Source organism: Macaca nemestrina, chromosome 15 (assembly GCF_043159975.1).
Source record: "Macaca nemestrina isolate mMacNem1 chromosome 15, mMacNem.hap1, whole genome shotgun sequence".
NCBI lineage: Eukaryota > Metazoa > Chordata > Mammalia > Primates > Cercopithecidae > Macaca > Macaca nemestrina.
In genome coordinates, this window is record NC_092139.1 from 397,298 (window position 1) to 415,136 (window position 17,839).

Below are 17,839 nucleotides of genomic sequence, written 5' to 3' on the forward strand. Positions count from 1 at the left end.
CAATTATAAGTAATCACTAAATAACTTCCTCCCAAGGGTCTAAAAATAAAAATAAGATAACAAAAGAAAGTCACAGTCCTGACAGCTTTATCATGCAAATCACAACTGTGAAAATCAAGCATGTTTTTGAGACTATGCCCTCCTCAAATATCCTTCATGGAATTTTGTACCAGTAATGGCTGGTAATTAATTGTTATACCAGCTGGAAAGTATATCATTGGGGGTACGTGAAGTAAACATGTAAAGAGTAATGAACACACACACTTGAACCCAGGCCTCATTTCACAACTGTTTCCTACTTTCGATTTGCTTAGTTTACCTCATGAGGTACCTCGAGGAGAGAAAGCAGAGCTGGGATCTGCCCCGAGACTGCTTCGGGAAGAGCTGGGTGGGTACCAAGACCCTCAGACCGAGGGCTGAGCTGCGTGGCTATGACCCCAACACTGCAGCTCCCCAAGCGTGTGTCCCTGTGTGTCACGCAAACCCCTGCCACACAGGTGACACACGCCACACGCCTGACACAGGCTCAGCACACAGGGAGCGATCAGTAAGTGGTGACTAGAGAGAAGTGACGGCCTTCAGCGTGGATGGAGAAAACAGGCCACAGACTCACAGAGGAAACGCCACAGATCCACAGACGGAGAAAACACCACAGACGCACGGACGGAGGAAACACCACAGACGCATGGAGGGAAGAAGTGCCACAGACGCACGGAGGGAGGAAAAGTGCCACAGACGCAGGGACGAAAGAAACGCCACTGACGCACGGATGGAAGAAACGCCACAGACGCATGGACGGAGAAAACGTGCCACAGAGGCACACACGGAGAAAACAGGCCACAGATGCACGAACAGAGGAAACGCCACAGACGCACGGACGGAGGAAACAGGGCAGAGACGCCCATACACCAGTGTGGAACGTCGGACAGGAACGTCCCGGCCATGCACTGTCCACTCCCCCTAGAGACTTCCCACCCCAGAGCACTCAGGATGGCTGTGGAGCTCCTGCCACGCACCCCAGAGGCGAAGCTGGGGAGCCAGAGATGAGCAGGTTCACGTCCATCAAATGCAGCTGCAATCCCTGTAATAACTGGAGGTCACTATTAAACAGAAGGGCACTTCACTTGGAATAAAAGCACTCTGCATAAAAGAACTAAAGATTGGCTGGAGACAGCTTAGAAACCGTCACCATTATTCTTGTTAGTGACAGCGAAGCTTCAAGAGTGGTCACTTTTCCTGTAGAAATCCCACAGAGGTGATTCCTGGAACTCATTTGGAATATTTCTTTCCCAGAAACCACACAACCAAGAACTTAATAGTGCCGTCTCTTGACCAGAAAGATTCAGATTTCTGATGAAACTAAACCCTGTCCAGCCTCCTGATTCTAGAAGATGCTGTACAGAAAAGCTAACTCAAAGGGGTCTCATTTCTTTTGTCATCCACGACACATAAAAAAATTTTTTAAATATACAAAAAATGTAGGAATTGTACAGTGAATACCCATGTGTCTACCCCCTGGATCACAGACTAGATTTACATGTAAAGTTCTAAAGGTTCCCAGCTAAGGAAATGTGCAGTGTAAGCCTCTACCTGGTTAGAACAAAGGGGAATGGAATGAGCTTTCCCCAGCCTTGCTGCTCAGCTGGGAGGGGCTGCCACAGCTCAGCCACCCCACCCCAGAGCACCCAGGATGGCTGTGGAGTTCCTGCCACCCACCCCAGACGTGAGGCTGGATCCCCATTCGCGGTGTTAAGAATGAGCCAGCCTTTAGAGGCCATGTGGTCTATACTTGAATAGAAAATGTTCCAGGAAACTAAAGATTCCAATGCGTGCACTGAATCCTAACCATTTGAAACCCAGGCTCCTCATCTATACACGAAGAACAACGCTCTCTCCTGGGAAAGCATTTCAGAAGGACGAAAAAGGATCCACATGAGAGCAGCTGAAAACTACAAGGCATCATGCAATTATAAGCCTTTTTCTATATCTTTGTTTCAAGGAATGTCAGCATTCTAAATATTGCAGTTCATTCCACATCACCTTTCAGGAGCAAATCATAACGATCAAAACTATCAGCAGAATCACTACCAGCTCAGTCGCCATGTGCTTCTTCTTCCTGCATGACAATTCCTGCAGAACGATGGGACCATCCAAGAATGGCTCCCTGCCATCATGTGCCCATTCTCCTTCCCCAGGGGGCTATTCCTGTACTCACGGGGCATGGGAAACCTGTATAACGCCACCAGAAAGTCCTTGTTTGACTTACACACTTCCCAGAAGGGCTGATTTTATCCAGAATCCTAACTGTGTCAAACACTAAACCTAAGAAATCATCAAGAAACCAAGGAAATGTAAGGCCATGTCCTGCCCCGGGTGCATGGCTACTAGGGGAGAAATAGAAAATGAGACATGAAAGGAAACTTTTAAGATATTCAGACCATCACTGGATGATTCCAGGAACCCATTACAGATCATTGCTGTTCCTAATAACAGGAAAGAAATTCTAAAATCCCAACAGGCATGGTGAGTCCCTCACTTGCATGAAGTCAAAATAATAATCCATCACTCTCTTCAAAAGGACAAAAGAAAAACTCTACTTCCTCTTCATATTAATTTGTGTACAAGCGACTTAAGTGAGAAAATCTTAATGTCTGGACTGTGATATCAATAGCAAAATAATCCCAAGATTCTCAATTAAAAGATAGAGACGGCCTGAATGAATTTAAAACAAGAAAAACCGACTATATGCTGCCTACAAAAAACTCAGTTCAGCTGCAAAGACACACATAGACTAAATGTGAAGGGATGGAAAAACACATTCCACATTAATGGAAATCAAAAGTAAGCAAGAGTAGCCATATTTATTTCAGATCAATCACAATTTAAGTCAAAAACTGTAAAAAGGAGACAAAAAGGTAATTATATAATAAAGAGATCAAAATAGCAAAAGGATATAACAATTACGAGTATATGTGCACCCAACAACAAAGCACTCAGATATATAAAGCAAATATTAGTAGATCTAAATAGAGAGAGAGGTCGGGCGCGGTGTCTCACGCCCATAATCCCAGCATTTTGGGAGGGATGTGGAGGCAGGTGGATCACCTGAGGTCAGGAGTTTAAGACCAGCCTGGCCAATATGGTGAAACCCTGTCTCTACTAATACAAAAAATTAGCCCAGCATGGTGGCACATGCCTGTAATCCCAGCTACTTGGGAGGCTGAGGCAGGAGAATCACTTGAACTCAGGAGGTGGAGGTTGCAATGAGTTGAGATTGCACCTCTGCCCTCCAGCCTAGGCAACAAGAGCAAAACTCTGTCTCAAATAAATTTATATATACATATATATGTATAGAGAGAGACAGGGAGACACCAACACAACAATAGTAGGAGCTTCAAAATCTCACTGTCAGTACTGGAGGTCATCTAGACAAAAAATAACAACAAAACATCAAATTTAAAGTCCAGTGTAGACCAAATGGACCTAACAGACATTTACAGAACATTTCATCCAACAGATACAAAACGCACATTCTTCTCAGCACATGGAACATTCTCTAGAATCCACCACATGCTAGGCTACAAAAGAATTCTCAATACATTTTTTTCTAAAATTGAAATAACATCTAGGATATTCTCAGACTCTAACAGAATAAAGCTATAAATCAACAACAAGGAACAGACACTGCTCAAAAGAAGACATTTATGCAGCCAATAGAGACATGAAAAAATGCTCATAATATAGAATGAGACCACCACTTCTCCTGTTGTCTTTCCCAGCTTTTCCCCGTCTCCCCTTTTCCCTAGTTTATAAGACAGGAGAAGGGGGAGAAAACAAAAAGTTAGAAAGAAACAGAAGTAAGATAAATAGCTAGACGACCTTGGCACCACCACCTGGCCCTGGTGGTTAAAATAATAATAATAATATTAACCCCTGACCAAAACTACTAGTGTTATCTGTAAATTCCAGACATTGTTTGAGAAAGCAGTGTAAAACGTTTTGTTCTGTTAGCTGATACATGTAGCCTCCCATCATGTTTTGTCTGAGGCTAGTCCTGCTACAATAATCACTCGCCATCAGAGAAATGCAAATCAAAACCACAATGAGATACCATCTCACACCAGTTAGAATGGTGATCATTAAAAAGTCAGGAAACAACAGGTGCTGGAGAGGATGTGGAGAAATAGGAACACTTTTACACTGTTGGTGGGACGGTAAACTAGTTCAACCATTGTGGAAGACAGTGTGGTCATTCCTCAAGGATCTAGTACTAGAAATACCATTTGACCCAGCCATCCCAATACTGGGTATATACCCAAAGGATTATAAATCATGCTGCTATAAAGACACATGCACACGTATGTTTATTGTGGCACTATTCACAACAGCAAGGACTTGGAACTAACCCAAATGTCCATCAATGACAGACTGGATTAAGAAAATGTGGCACATATACACCATGGTATACTATGCAGCCATAAAAAAGGATGAGTTCATGTCCTTTGTAGGGACATGGATGGAGCTGGAAACCATCATTCTCAGCAAACTATCGCAAGGACAGAAAACTAAACACCGCATGTTCTCACTCATAGGTGGGAAATGAACAGTGAGATCACTTGGACACAGGAAAGGAAACATCACACACTGGGGCCTGTTGTGGGGAGGGGGGAGGAGGGAGGGGGGAGGGATAGCATTAGGAGATATACCTAATGTAAATGATGAGTTAATGGGTGCAGCATACCAACTTGGCACGTGAATACATATGTAATAAACCCGCACATTGTGAACATGTACCCTAGAACACAAAGTTTAATTTTAAAAAAAATCAACAACAAGGAGAACTTTCAAAACTGTATAAATACATAGAAATTAAACAATATGCCCTTGAATAGCCGATGGGTCAATGAAGAAATTAAGAAGGAAATTTAAAAATTTCTTGAAATAAATGAAAACAGAAACACAACATATCAAAGTTTATGGTATACAGCAAAAGCAGTATTAAGAGGAAAGTTTATAACAATAAACTCCTACATTTAAAAAACAGATTTAAAATAAACAACCTAACAACGAACTGCAATGAGCTAGAAGAGCAAGAACAAATCAAATCCAAAAGTGGTAGAAGAAAAGAAATAACAAAGATCAAAGAGGAACTAAATAAACTTGAAACTAACAAATATAAAAATGAAGAAAAAAATGTTGGTTTTTTGAAAAGATAAATAAAATAGACAAACCATTAGCTACACTAAGCAAACAAAAAGAAATCCGAGAGAAATAAAATTAGAAACAGAAAAGGAGAATGACAGTTGATACCACAGAAATACAAGGGATCATTACAGACTATTTTGAACAGCTATATGTCAACAGATTGGAAAACCTAGAAGAAATGGATAAATTCCCGGACACGTACAACCTACCAAGATGGAACCAAGAAGAAACGGAAATCCTAAAACAGACCAATAATGAGTAACATGTATGACTAAGTAATAATAAAAAGTCTCCCAACAAAGAAAAGCCCAGAACTAGGTGACTTCGCAGCTGAATTCTACACATTTTTGTTTCAATTCTTCTCAAACTATTCCAAAAGTATTGAAGAGGAGGGAATCCTGCCAAGTTCATTCTTCAAGACCAGCATTACCCTGATACCAAAATAAGACAAGGACACAATAAAAAGAGAAAACTATAGGTCAATATCCCTGATGAACACAGATGCAAAAATCCTCAACAAAATACTAACAAACTGAATCCAACAGCAAATCAAAAAGATTATACACCATGATCAAGTGGGATTTATCCCACGATGCAAGGATTGCTCATCAAACACAAATCAATAATCATGCTACATCACATCAACAGAATTAAGGACAAAAACCATAATATCATTTCGATAGATACAGAAAAAGCATTTGATAAAATTCAACGCTGCTTCATGATAGAAAGTCTCAACAAAAGAGGCACTGAAGGAAAAATACCTCAACACAATAAAGGCCATATGTGACAAACCCACAGCTAACATAATGGGGAATGGGGAAACACTAAGAGCTTTTTCTCTGAGATCTGTAACAAGACAAGGACGCCCACTTGTGCCACTCCTATTCAACACAGCACTGAACGTCCTAGTCAAGAGCAGTCAGGCAAGAGAAAGAAATCAAGGGCACCCAAAGTGGAAAGGAGGCACTCTAATTGTCTGTTTTCAGACAATGTGCTCTTATATATTTAAAAAAAAAAAAAGACTCCAGCAAAAATCTCTTTGAACTGATAAACAAATTCAGTAAAGTTACAGAATACAAAATCAACATATAAAAATCAGTAGCATTTCTATAGACCAACAATGAGCCAGTGAAAAAAGAAATCAAGAAAGCAATCCCATTTAACTACAAAAATATAAAATAAAAATAAAAATACCTCAGAAGAAATCTAACCAAGAAGGTTAAAGATCTCTATGAGGAAAACGATATTCTACCCTCTGAAGGTAGAACAGTGGCTTCTAGAGACAGGAAAGGGCGGCGGGAAGGCAGAAAGGGAGAGGTTGTCTAATGGATACAAAATTACATCTAGATAGTAAAAATAAGGGTTAGTGTGCTATAGCCTTGTAGGGTGACTATAGTTTACAATTTATTGTATATTTTCAAGCAGCTAGAAGAGAGGATTTTAAATATTCCCAGCATTAAGAAATGACAAATGTTTGAGATGATGGACATGCTAATTACCCTGAGTTGCTAATTACACAAGAAAAACATGTATTGAAATATCATACTGTATCCCATGGATATGTACTATAATGTGTCCATTAAAAATAATAATTGTTAAAAACCCAAGGGTCATTTCTCATGTGTCCTATGTCAGTGTTGTGGTCCATTGGTGGAGACCTAGCCATTTGCAAGTAAGACTATAGTCACTTGAGCTGAAAGCAAATGAATCGTCACAAAAATTACCACTGGCACCAAGTCTTCTTTCCAGAATTTCCTGCCCACAGCACTGCCACAGTCACTGTGGGCAGGAAAGACACACTAGCACCCAAGTTTCAACCCCAGTACAGTTGATGCTTTTATTTCTCTGGTTTGGAATAGGTGTGTGTTCATAATTTACGTTTACTCCAACCGTCCCCTTGCTTAAATAGCTTCTTAAGGATAACTTCCTCTTACTAAATCCCAACAGCTTCTGAGCATCCATTATATTCTCCAAAGTAAATAAAAAGAGAAAACGTGTTGAAAGCCTGATAATGTTCACTTAAGAATCCAGCATGATGTACAGCTTGAAATGGCTACTCCACCTTGTTCCTTTACATGACTTTTAAAGTAGCCCCAGTTATTATACATAATTGAAGTCATAATTTCTGCAATACCATTAGGTCCACGAACGGTGGGGCCAGGGGACTTCAAAGTCTGTCTCCGATTTTTTTTTTTTAAAAAAAGGAAAGCTCATGAGAGTAGGTAATGAAAATAAATATTCACACAACTCGGAACAGGGGATGGTGAAACATAAAACTCCAGCCTGGCACAGGTGTCCAGCCAGTGAGGGTGGGGACACAGACTCATACGGTCCCCACAATCCCTCAAAAATGCCACAGACAGGTGGGTGGCCTGAGACAGAGCCAGGCTCCGAATTCCGGGAGCTGTCTGGCTCATGTGCACCTCATGTGGTCCACAGTGCACGAGGATGCCCAACGTCACCAGTCCCGGTGCAGAACACAAGAATGCCCCATGGCATGAGCCCCCGCTGCACAGCATAGCCCGAAGGTGCCAGCTCAGACTCCTACACACGCTGGTCACCAAGGCACTGCCCTCCAGGAAGGAGGACCCCAGAGGTCGTGGCAGGGTGAGGTTCTGCTCTTCATCATCCGCGAGCAGAGGGGAAAGTCACAGCAGACATTTGGGGAGCCTCTACACGTGGTTCTGGGACTCTGAGTGGAGGTTCAAAGATGTCCCCAGGTACGCCAGACTCAAACCTAAAAAAGACCCATTCTTCCAGATATGCCCAGACTGGAACCTAGATAGGCCATCCTTCCTAGCTTTTCTCTGGAAAAGCAGGCTTAAAAGAGTATCGACTAAAAGGGGCCACCAGGAAGACAGAAGTCCTATCTTTAAAAAAAGATTTTTTTTTTTTTTTTTAAAAAGAGGCACTGAGGCTCTGACCCATCTGAGCACAGAGTACATGCTCGGCAGCCTCTGTCAGAGCAGAGCAAGTACACACATGCTCTCCATGCCCTGTGCTCCCAGCACCCGTGCTCCCCGCACCCATGCTTCACACGCCCGTGCTCCCCACACCCGTTCTCCCCGCACTGTGCTCCCTGCGCCCATGCTCCCTACACCTATCTGTGCTCCCCATGCCTATGCTCCCTGAAGCCGTGCTCCCCGCACTGTGCTCCCTGCGCCCATGTCTGCTCCTCGAGCTCTCTTCCACTGGTTTCCTCTGTACATCCCTCTTGATAGTCACTGTCACCTCGAATCACCTGGCTAAATGGAGGTAAAGAAAAAGTCTAGAGTAGCACATTGGAGGACAGAGTGGAAGTGGCTATTTACCAAGCAGGGCTATGAGATGAGCGCATCTGATCCCCATTAATCCTGACGGTCAGTTGATTAGCCCTGTTCAACAGCTGGGGACACTGAGGTGTGGAAGGACGGGCTTGCTTACCCCAGACGATGCTGACAGTGTGGGCCCAGCCCAGTCCCACAGCCACCAGGAGGAGGCTCCTCACTGGGCAGGCGCGGAGGTGCAGCCCAGAGAACGCTTGGGACCCCGGCACAGACTCCTCAGGAAGGAAACAGAAAGGCCCACAGAGACTCAAGCAGCACAGAAGAAGGTCACCCACAAGTTAAAAATAGATGTTTGTGCTTTACCGTCCCAGAGTGCTAAAAATCCAACCCACTCACACGCACAGCCTGACGTGAGCCTGGCCTCCTGCAGCACTGGGCTAAGCGAGAGACGTACCTGCCTCTCTCCCGACAATAGCAGACTTGGCAGCTATTCTTCAATGTACTTGACACGCTTCCGTGAGGGATTAAGCGACACTCTGTCGACACTGGCTAAGTTTAATCCTGACACAGCCAACCATCTAGATCTGCAGTGAACAAACAACTTACTTTGGATGATTCTGCCACTAACAAAGACCCTGAATCTCCCACCAAAGCTTAGTGACACGACTTACCTTTCTGTTTTCATTTCAGGTACACTGGCCCACATGATCTAATTTACCTGCTGATAATGCCTTGGAAAGACCACCAGGGGGCCCCACACCATTTTCAGCTTTAGAGGGATGTGAATTTCCCTTTGATGAGAAAGGTGATGGGGAAATAAAACAAGGATCCAAAACAGATGCCTGTGTGTTTCCTGGGAGTGATAAAGTCAGGAACTGCCTCTGTGTGTCAGGCGAGGGAGTAACAGAGACAATGGCACCAACTCCTGAGACAGAGGACCTGATGCATGGTGCAGCCACCGCCTGTGGCCAAGGAAATTCCAGGGAATGTAGACCCCAGTTGTATGGTACAGCCACCATGTGCGACCACAGAAATTCCAGGAATGCAGACCCTCAGTCACATGGTACAGCCACTATCTGCAGCCACAGAAATTCCAGAGAACGCAGACCCTCAGACACATGGTACAGCCACTATCTATGGCCATGGAAATTCCAAGGAATGCAGACCCTCAGTCACATGGTACAGCCACCATATATGGCCACGGAAATTCCGAGGAATGCATACCCCAGTCGCATGGTGCAGCCACAGCCTGCAGCCACAGAAATTCTGGAGAACGCAGACCCCAGTCGCATGGTACAGCCACTACCTATGGCCATGGAAATTCCAGAGAACAGAGACCCTCATTCCCATGGTACAGCCACCACCTATGGCCACGGAAATTCAGGGGAACGCAGACCCTCAGTCACATGGTACAGCTACCACCTGTGGTCACAGAAATCCTGGGGAACACAGACTCCAGTCGCATGGTGCAGCTACCACCTGTGGTCACAGAAATCCTGGGGAACACAGACTCCAGTCGCATGGTGCAGCCACCACCTGCAGTCACGGAAATTCCAGGGAATGCAGACCCCAGTCACATGGTGCGGCCACCACCTGTGGCCATGGAAATTCTGGGGAATGCAGGCCCCAGTCTCTAAAGTATGAACTTCACTGCAGTGAATGTGGAAGAGTTTCTCTCTGTGCAGAGCTCAGTATCCAGAAGGGGAGATGGCCCCAGGAATGCCTTCCTCCTCTTCAGAGCTCAGGGCCTAGGGCTGACACCCTTGGGAGGGGTCCTTGTTCAGCAATTGTGCCTGTGGAGGGTCCCCCAACACTCACCGTGCACCTCCTAGGAGCAGAGGCTACAACAGGGAGCCAGAGACCAAGCTCTGCTCAGACAACAGTGAGCTGATGGCCTTCCACTCTAAGTTCAACAGGGACCCAGGGACCAAGCTCTGCTCAGACAACAGTGAGTTGATGGCCTTCCACTCTAAGTTCAACAGGGACCCAGGGACCAAGCTCTGCTCAGACAATAGTGAGCAGATGGCCTTCCACTCTAAGTTCAACAGGGACCCAGGGACAAAGTTCTGCTGAGACAACAGTGAACTGATGGCCTTCCACTCTAAGTTCCAACTGCATGGAATGTGTATTCCATGAATGCTTGTTAAATGAATGATTCATATAAGGTCATCTGTGCTGACCTTTGCTGGTCTGCTGACTGTGAGCTTCAGAGCATAGGCCTCATTCCTGGAGCAGCCAGCTCTTCCCAGAGCGACGGCCGCTGCAGGGCAAAGCCCAGAGCTTGTCCTGCAGCAACACACTCAGGACCCTGCGCTGGGCACGCTGGGGGCCTCTCCAGCAGAAGATCCCCAGCCCTGACCTTGCAATACCAGTGAACCCCAGGGGAGTCCCAAGTGCTCAAAATCATGTAAATGTCCATTGTGATTTAACATATCAATTTTAGAAGAAAGGGCATATTGCCACCTCCCTCCTCAAACTAGGGACTATAAATCGATCCATCACCCTAACTGAGACTCTGCCTTAAATTCTGCTAAAACTACCATCCAAACACTCAAATTTACATTAGCGTTAAGGGAAAAAAAAAAACTAAAACAAACACCTGTAAGAAACGGTCAAGTAACCTGTGATACATCAACCCAAAGATTAAACATGAAAACAATGAAGTAGCAAGATATTAAAAGAATATAAACTCTATGTACATCATGGCCCAAGGTTCTAAAATTACACAGAGACAAAGACTGGAATGGAAGGGGGATATGTTTACAGATACATTTTTTATTTTTTAATTTTTAATATTACTTCTCTAATGTATGATTTGACTAACCAGATAATTCAGCAAAAAATAAAAAAATTAATTATGCCTATAGATAAATATGTAAAGAATCCTTTTCTTTGATGCCAATGGAATTAGTTTGGGTCTGACCCACAGTCTTCAATCTTTTAATTAAGACACAAAAATCATCTTTCAAGCTGTTAGGAAAAAAAGAAGAAAAAGATTGAAAACCAGGAGCCCAGAAGAAAAGGACTCGCTATGTATCACAGCGTCTCTCCACGCCTCTCCACCCCGGACAGTGCTCCCTCTTTCCCCATTTTCATACCTACTGCACAAAACACTTAGTAAAGAACTATCTCAATTCATGAGTCACACAGCACAAAGGGCCAGTGTCGCTGCCAAACATACCCTGCAGCCCCAAAACGAAGAGGCAACTGGTTCCTTCCTTCCTCAGTGAAGGAAGAATGAGAGGCTGCTGGTTGTCATTTTAAATCTCACACCTCAATGTCTTAGCACTTTCCTGCTTTGTTGGTTTCCAGGGCTTATTAAAATTAACCACCACCACCCCCCCCCCCCCGCGGATATTGAAGAAAGAAAGCAGGACGGTTGTGCAGGCTTCCAAGAGGCAGAGCCCTGCTTCCGCGGCCACCTCTGTCTTTCTACCCACAGCAGCCGGGTTTACCAATTAGTCTCCCTTAAAGAGCAGTTTATGCTCATCGTGAACAAATGGATGCAATTGCTTCTTTTGAGATGCAGCAAGTTTTGGGCCCTCAGCAAAAAGAAGAAAAAAAGAAAGAAAGAAAGAAAGAAAGAAAGAAAGAAAGAAAGAAAGAAAGAAAGAAAGAAAGAAAGAGAAAGAGAGAGAGAAAGAAAGAGAGAGAGAAAGAAAGAAAGAAGGAAAGAGAAAGAAAGAGAGAGACAAAGAAAGAGAGAGAGAAAGAAAGAGAAAGAAAGAAAGAAAGAAAGAAAGAAGGAAAGAGAAAGAAAGAGAGAGAGAAAGAAAGAGAGAGAGAAAGAAAGAGAAAGAAAGAAAGAAAGAAAGAAAGAAAGAAAGAAAAAAGAAAAGAAAGGAAAAGAAAAGAAAGAAAGAAAGAAAGAAAGAAAGAAAGAAAGAAAGAAAGAAAGAAAGAAAGAAAGAAAGAAAAAACAGGGCACTGGCACAACAGTCATAACCTCTGCTTTGCACACACAGAAGGAAAGTTAAAGCCCTGGAGGCGGAGGCGTTCGGAAAGGGAAGGTGGAAGTAGGAAGGACGCCCACGGGATAGAGTGGTCAGAAACAGACCACCTCACCAAAGGGCGCCTTAGACGTTCCAGAGGACAAAATGCCCCTCTTTCCAGGGTAAACACCCATTTGCCAAACTCAGCCAGTGACGGCAAGCAGGAGTTTGCTTTTTTTTTTTAAGGCGTCTGAGTAACGATGACAAGAGCAAGAAATGAGCTTAATAATGGGACTGACAGGGCCCTGGGCTGGTGACTCTGCTGATGTGCACAGCATCAAAACCCAGGTTCCTCAGTGCGCTCCCTCTGCAGTTCAGGACAGCACTACAACTCACCCCATCAATCACTGCTTAAAAAATCAGTTCTAAAAAAAGACGACCCATTTGAAAGCAGCCGGAGGAGGAAGACAGAGAGTGTCTCACAGAATCCAACCGCTTGTAGCCTCGGAACCATAACAAGAATATGAAACTAGCGGGTCCAGTGTGAGGCAGAACAGAGACGCCGTCACGGCTCTCAGGAGGCTGAGCAGGAAGCGCATGGCTCAGGCCCTGCAACGCCCTAAGGGCGCCTGGAGCAGCCCACAGGCCTGTGTCCTTCGTGTGGGTTCACCTTCCTAGTTTCCTGGGTAAATTCAATGTACAGCATTTATTCGCCAAGAAAAGAACATTCAAATCAAACTACTGTCATAACTCTGAAGGGCTCTTAACACTCCAGTCCACACGTTCAAAAGCCCACAAATATCAGTGCTGCCACTGTGCAGGTAACAATGTTTTGGATGCATCATGCACGTAACCAGTAACGACGTTTTCATGTTTTCATGTTTTCCGTAGCCATCTCATTCTGGATACTAAAATGATCTGTGACGACTTGATACTTAGTTATCTGTGATTTTCAGATAGATTTAACAAGGCTACCTGGCCAAGAAGGCCTCACCCTCCTGAACCTGGGCACCGGTGCCCCTACGTGCACCCGGGGCCTGGGGAGCGCAGTCTCCACCACCTCTCGCTCTTCAATGTTAAATGTCCTCCCGGAGCGCCTGCGTCGTGGGCCCAGGCTCGGCCCCTCCTGGAGAGCCCTTTCCACATTACAGGACAGGGGAAGCCCAGAGCCCGCGCTGCGGCGCCGCTGACGTCCGGGAGTCCCCGCTTCCTGGTCCTTCCCGTCCGCGGAGGCTGGCGGGGAGGGCCTGGGACCCATTTTAGTTTTCGGTTTTGTCACGAGCCGGAAGGCGACAGCACATGCGAGCGCAGGAAACCCTTTTTTAAAATCTTCCAACGGAAACGCGAGGGGCTGCCGGACTGCCTCGGAGACGCTAGGCGGGAACCCAGAGCACCCCTGCCGTTTCCCGCATTGCAGCAGCCGGGACCCCGCCCACGCCGCGGGGGGCCCGAGGCGACAGGAGGCCCGCCGGGATCCGGCCGTTTCTTCCTCGACAAGCTGGGGGGTGGCGTGGGGCGGAGTTGGGGGGCGGGGGCAACTTAAGAAGTGATCGCGCTGTACCCAGGATTCGGAGGGGAAGCCCGGCCCCATCCTACAGCTCAGAGGCAGAACGACCCCAGAAGGTGCTCCAGGCGACCCCCTCTACCAGGCTCAATTTAAAACATAAACCGGAGAGGGTGGAAAGCTCACTATTTTCCGAATGGAGGTTCCTATCGCCATGTTCCTTCCTCCTCCGCCCCACCCGGCAAGGACCCCGGGGCTGCCTTGCCGGCTCCCGCCGCCCCGCAGGTACCCCTGCCGCTCCCGGGCACGGGCTTCTCCCCAGTTCTTCCCATCGCTTCCCCGCTCTTCTCCCCAGTTCTTCCCATCGCTTCCCCACCTTTCCCCGGGTCCTCCCATCGCTTCCCCCTCTTCTGCCCGGTTCCCCCATCCCCTTTGCCCTGTTCTCCCCTTCTCCCTCTTCTCCCCTTCTCCGTCCGTCCCTCCCTCGCCGCCCGGAGGGGGGCGCGCACCTTGAGCATGTCCCCCGCTGGTCAGCACGCCGATGGCCTTGCCGGCCCCGGAGAGGTGCTCCAGGAACTTCCGCAAGGAGCCCTTGGGGGCCCGGGAGTCGTCCGCGTCCAAGGCGAGGAGGCCGAGGGCAGCCGCTAGTCCGGGTGCGCAGCAGGCAATGGATACCCTGCCGGCGCGCGCCCGACTCGGAAAAGCTGCCCCGCCCGCGCCCCCGCCCGGCCCTAGCGTCAAAGGGTCTTGACGGGCGGGGCCCAAGCGCACAGGAGGGGCTGCGGGGGTGGGGCGCGGCTAGGGGCAGGGGCAGGGGCAGGGAAAGGGGCAGAGAAAGGGGCAGGGGCTGGCCGGGGCCGGGTGTGGGCAGGAGGACCTACGCAGGGGTCGTCGTAGGTGGCTGCCGCGCTAGCGGTGGGTGAGGTCGCGGAGGCGGGGGTAGCACCACAAGTGGGCGGAGTCCCTGGGGGTGGGGCCGCGTTGCCGGTGCGCTAGCCTCGCGGGTGGGTTGGAGGACTCTGGTTGGGGCCTTTAGAGATGGCCGGAGCGCCACAGGTGGGGGCAGGGGCAGCGACCGGGGGAGGGGAGACCGCAAGGGGGCGGGGTCACATCGTTCGCTGGGCGGGCCAAGGCAGGGCGGAATAGAACGCCGGGAGCATCTCCCGGGGCGGGGGGGGGGGGGGCAAGGGAGACCGTGAGTGGGCGCGAACGCCGGGGCCGGTGGAAACCCCGCACTTGCGGGGAGCGCCGATGGCGGGGCGGGGTGGAATTGGGGCGCGGAGACCCCACCTGGACGCGGAGGCTCGCGGCAGGCCCGGTAGATCCGGCTGTTGTCAGCGCCGAGCCCGGCGGCGCGCACAGCTTCTTGGTGGCGGCAGGATTCCTCCTGGGGCTGCGCTAGGAGCCTCTGCGCGCGGCTTCCTCGATCCCCGCCCCCACGTTTTCTCTGCAGCCTGAGGTCGGGAAGGACGCACGGAGAGTGGATCCTCCAGGTGGTGGGAAAAGCTGAGCGCGGCGAGCTTAGCTATGACGAAGCTGCGATTTCCCGGGTCCACGGGGTCTGTGGCGCTCCCGGGCCCCCAGCTCGTCCCGTGGGGAGAAGAATCCTTGGGGTGGGGGAGAGTATCGGGGCGCTACACTCAGAGACGCATGGGCGCGCGAAAGTCAGAGTGGGATAGGAGGAGGCGCAACGGGACTGACCTGGCGGGGAGGCGGGACGACCCTTCCTCCCTACGGACAGGCGCGCTGCTGTACGCTGTGCCGACCTCGGCTGACTTCACCGGCCAACTCCACGTGCTGAAATACGCACATCCAAAGCGCTGTGCCAGTTGCCCATCCACAGCTTAACAGCCTGGTGCCAGTTACCTGCGATGGGACAGGGAGCAGCCCCTACAAAAGCACGGGCTTATGGGATCCCGGTTCCTTCAGTGCTCACCCCACGAAGAAGGGCTCCCAAATGGCCCCACTCGAGGGCTTTCCGGAGGATGGTCCTGCGCAGTGGGTGTTTGTTGAACAGATAGGAAACAACAAAAGAGACTAAGAAGAGGTTTGTTCTATGAACCCGGGAAAGTGAAGCAATCGCAAAGGAGAGTCTCACCAAAGGGCAATCCTGGGGAAAAGATGGAGAGGCATGGATTTTTCTTGGATGTGTGCCTCATCCTGGGGCTCATCCCGCTGAGCATCAAATATTCATTGCAAAAGAGGAAAAAAATATATATGCTGCAGACAATGCTGGATGGTCTAATCTCTCCCTTGGCCAGAATTAACGGCGAAATTCCTAACCCCTCGTGGTCCTCAGAATCACCTGTCCTATGCACACCCCCATTAAACCACTGAAGTCCAGTTTCTGGGAGCTCAGCCAGGAAATGTGTACTTTTAAACAAACCACCTAGGTTATCCTGATGAATGCAAAGTCAGAGAGCGCTGCTCTCATGCAGTGAACCTGAGCATTATTCTATTAATTAAAAGGGAGAGGCGAATCCTGGCTGTCTTAAGGTGACAGTTGAGTGGCCTTTGCCTTCTGGCGGGCAGAAGAGCAGACCGAGGCTCTAAGCACCTGCACCCACAGTTGGGCTCAGGATCTGTGCTGGAGAATAGAAGGGCTAATTTAATTATTCATGCCTTTTTAGAGCATGTTACATGTGGAGAAGGTGGGCCACACTGAATTTTATTTTAGCCAAATACCCGTTATCTCCTTATACAATTGATATTTTTCTATTGAACATTAGGGGATTGGTCATTTGTCATCAAATTGTCTGTAATACAGAAAATGATAGATACAACCTAACAGTTCAAACATGATGAGTTAAATAAATGGTGGTAAAAATATGCGCTGCAATAATATTTAGTTGCTGTTACCGCTACAAAGATATGTGTCTACTGACATGGAAATATGTTCAGGACATACAAATAAGTGAAAAGGCAGGCCTAGACGCAGTGCGAGCCTGTGTGTGAGTGCGTGCGTGTGTGTGTGTGTGTGTGTGTGTGTGTGTGTGTGTGTGAGTCTGCATACATATGTAAATGTTTCTGAGCGTTTTATTTCCTTTCTTTTGCTTAGTATAGGCAATGCCATTTTTCTCTGCGATGAACAGGTATTGTTTAGGGAATAGAAATAGCTAATGAAAAACAATAAAATTTAGAGTGTCAAGACCCCCAAGGTTACGGATTATGTTCAAAAGTTTGTCTGTGTATAAGGGCTGGGGTCAGGGTGGTCACTGACGGTCCTCACACATCTGTTCTTATGAGTTTGGCCTATTGCTCAGTCAGTCAGGGAATTAACATATATTAATATATACCTGTAGCAAAGATGGAAAAGAATAGCTATGGCTTTTTTTTTTTTTTTGAAAGTCATGTATTTCAATGTTGCTACAACTAGAGTTTTTTTTTTTTTTTTTTTTTTTAACTTTGGCCTTAGCAATGAATCTTCTAATTTAAGAGGAAGATATTACATGCCGTGCTGACCGTACAGCTTCCACCCAGTAGGACCTGAGGTGTGTGCTTGTTCTTTATTGTCCCTTGACAGATTACTCCAAAGGCCCACACCAGCACACACTTATACCCCAGGAATGATTACTCCTTGGGCCAGGAGTTCAGGCAGGCTTCACTGGGCCCTCTGCCCCAGGGGCTCTCCAGGGCTGCAGCAGGTGTCTGCCTAGGGCTGCTGTGTCTTCTGAAGGCTCAGGCTCATCAGGGGAGGAGCTGCTTCCATGCTCACTTCTGTGTTGCTGGCAGGATTCTGTTGCTTGCAGGCTGTTGGACTGAAGGCCCCAGTCTCTCTGTGGCATCAGCTTCAGGTTGCCCTCTGCCCTGGGCGGGTGACTGGCTTTGCCAGAACTAGCACCTACCAAGAGCCAGGGGGAGAGTTCCAGTGGACAGAACCTCAGCTCCTCCCAATCCAATCTCAGGAGAGACCACCATCTCTTTTGCCT

The 17,839-nt window shown here is 47.7% G+C and overlaps 1 protein-coding gene across 5 annotated transcripts in view; it reads right to left on the bottom strand.

Annotated features, from left to right (window-relative positions):
- LOC139358406 (disco-interacting protein 2 homolog C-like) overlaps nt 1-14,870 on the bottom strand; it is a 229,441-nt gene extending 214,571 nt beyond the window's left edge. For 3 of the 5 annotated variants that reach the window (XM_071078969.1, XM_071078951.1, XM_071078954.1), the window contains exon 1: nt 14,420-14,870. The gene's annotated coding sequence lies outside the window, so the exon portion shown is untranslated. The other 2 variants (XM_071078958.1, XM_071078957.1) reach the window with 2 other exon arrangements.
- Nucleotides 14,871-17,839: the final 2,969 nt, after the last annotated feature.